The sequence below is a fragment of the Cucurbita moschata genome, unplaced genomic scaffold (genome assembly GCF_002738365.1).
Source record: "Cucurbita moschata cultivar Rifu unplaced genomic scaffold, Cmos_1.0 Cmo_Scf00057, whole genome shotgun sequence".
Taxonomy (NCBI): Eukaryota; Viridiplantae; Streptophyta; class Magnoliopsida; order Cucurbitales; family Cucurbitaceae; genus Cucurbita; species Cucurbita moschata.
Window position 1 is genome coordinate 236134 of NW_019268573.1, and position 2810 is coordinate 238943.

The window sequence follows — 2810 nt, forward strand, 5'->3', positions numbered from 1 at the left end:
GATTAGGTTGCTACAACTAGTGCGGTTTACTTGTTACATCTTGCACCCCAAGATCAAAGGATGAGATTTGAGTGCACCTAGAGGCTTGGATTTGCCTTGTGGAGCTAATCTTGAGCACCCTGGAAATGAGAGATGAGATTTAAACTTCCTAGAAGTCCTTAAGAACATAGCAGACCTCCACGATAACCAAGGACAACCAAAGTAGTTCTCCAGACTGATAACAGTGTAATGGTGTCTACAGATCCTCCACCATCCTTTCCAATCTGGTGGCGAACTAAGCACATGCCAACTATGATAATGTGAGCTTCAGCTTTGTGGAATGGCCCGTGGTCTCTTGAACAGGGCCACTGTGTTGTAAACATCTTCCTGAGAGGGGAGTATAGGTCCACGTCGGATAACCTATTAGCTAACCAGGACACGGGGATCACATCCCTCAAGCTTAGGTGACTCTATGGTCCTGAGGGATGGGCTAGCCAACCTCCATCACCCTACTCGTCACTCTCGTTCTGCAACAATGCAATTATCTGAAAACTATTTTTAACACTGAGTGAATATTAAAAATATTCAATAAGATTGTAATGACCCCAAATTTTCACATAGTCAGAGTCACCACTAACGTCTCATGCTCATCTATAATGCGAAAATATAACGTCTCATGGACATCACTTATGAAATGCCTTTTCTTATGGTAACGACCCTAAATTTCCACACTCAGGAAGGCTTAATGAGCTCATCCCATAATTCGTTCGTTTATGCGATTGTTCATTTAACCGGGTAACTAAGTTTGATTGGTTCTGGCGGGGCTCGAACCCACGACTTTCGGCTCATAAGACCAACGCTCTAACCAACTGAGCTACAGAACCTTGGATCTTTTTCTTAAATAAATGTTTGAATGAAAATAATATTCCTCGAACTCTTTTTTTTCTCCAACTTTAATTGATAAGCAAATACATTGCAGAACTCAAAAGGGTTTTTCTACCATCTTTTATAAAAGAATACCTATTCAAATAACCATCATGCATGACCTTCCTATCAAATTGCGAATGTCGGCCTAGCAATATGCCTCCAGCAAGTATTGGTAGCACATCACAAAGAACTTATCTTTATGTTTCCCCAAAGTAAAAGATATTAAACTTGAGAAACTACCTTTATTGTTCCACTATCATTGAGACATTGAATCTTGTAAGGTTTAGGATGGTGTTGAGTTGGAATTTGCAACCTTTTGATCAACATGGTACTTAATACATTGGTGCAACTTTCACTATCAATAACAAGACTACAAGGAGTCCCCTTGACTAAACACCTTATGTGAAATAGGTTGTCTCTTTGATCATCAACATTATTCTCCGTAACTTGACTTTTAAGAAGTCTTCTCAACAAGTGTCAAATGACTCCCATCTTCCAATTCTTCATCATTCTCTTGGTTTTCTTCTTCAACTAGCTCATCCTAGTCACTTTCTCAGTATCTGTGGCAGCTTGTCCATTCTTGATGGTCATGACTCTCTTGTTAGGATCATCACCACTAATATGACCAATTTCTTGACATTTCCAAGATTTGATGTCTCTATTTCTTTCTCGAACCTCCTTGTATTCCTCAACTTTCTCTTTACCCTTTGAGGTCTCAACTTTGTTCTTTTTGTCAAGCTCATACTTTCTTCTAACCTTAAAATCTATCTTTTCAATATTTGCATCCTTTTTCTAAGTGTTGAAAGTTGTAGACTTACGAATAACATACCTCTTGGAGTTCTTCTCCCAAGCTAGTTGCCCTTCGATTTTGACAGCAAGGTGTAACAATTCTTGCATATCAAAGTATGCTTGCCTATCCACTTGATGAGCAAGTTGTGTGTTTAACCCACCAAGGAATCTGGCCATTATATCATCTTTGTCTTCAATCAATGCATGCTCTATTCATAAAGACCTCCATTTCTTTGTAATATTCTTCAACACTCTTGGATCCCTATTGTATTGTATACAGTTTTCCCTTGAGTACTCGAGAATAATGCTTAGGAATGTACATTTTTCTCATTAATAACTTCAATTCCTCCCACATTTCAATTGGTTCTTCATAATTTCTCCTCCACTCTGATATCAAAGATGTCCAACATAATTACGTAATCACAAAATTCAGTCATAGAAAGCTTCAACTTTATTTCTTCACTGAAATTGTTGCAATAAAAAACATACTCAATTTTCCTCTCATATTGCAAATACTCTTGTAGATCAGATCTCCCATAGAAAGTTGGAAGCTTTACTCCATTGACTCCTTCGTTCTTCTCCTCTCTTATATTGGTACTCTCTCTCACTTCTTTTTTGTGCTAAAATTTCTCTACCCCTTGTTCTACCTCTTCCTCTCCCTCGACCAACATCTCCTCCTTCCCCTAGGACTATGTCCCGCTAAAAGGGCGAAAGAACCATATCAACACAATGGTTCCAAATTTAGATAATTTAGAAAAAATGTCAATGGGAGTTTATTTGATATTCAAATAAACATGCAAATTGTCTAATGACAAGGATTTATAACCACGATATTAAGAACAATATGATTGGAATTCTTTTTTTTTTTTTTTTAAGATCTAAATATGATTTACAGTAATAAAATGAGAAGATTACAAAGAAGGGTTGAACTCGCACCAACAGAATAAATGGACAGATTTGAAGAAAAGAAAAACAATAGCATAAACGAAAAATAAAATGAATTCTAAAGTAGGCCACTAAGATGCAACCTAGGCTATGATATCAAATTGATAAGGCAACCCTAATCCCAACAATTCATGTTTTTGTGGGAGAAAAAACGGTTGAATCAATAAAAT

General features: G+C 37.2%; 1 non-coding gene across 1 annotated transcript; it reads right to left on the bottom strand.

Annotated features, from left to right (window-relative positions):
- Positions 1-789: 789 nt before the first annotated feature.
- TRNAI-UAU lies at positions 790-863 on the bottom strand. The gene has a single exon. It is a non-coding gene; the product is annotated as a tRNA-Ile (tRNA).
- Positions 864-2810: the final 1947 nt, after the last annotated feature.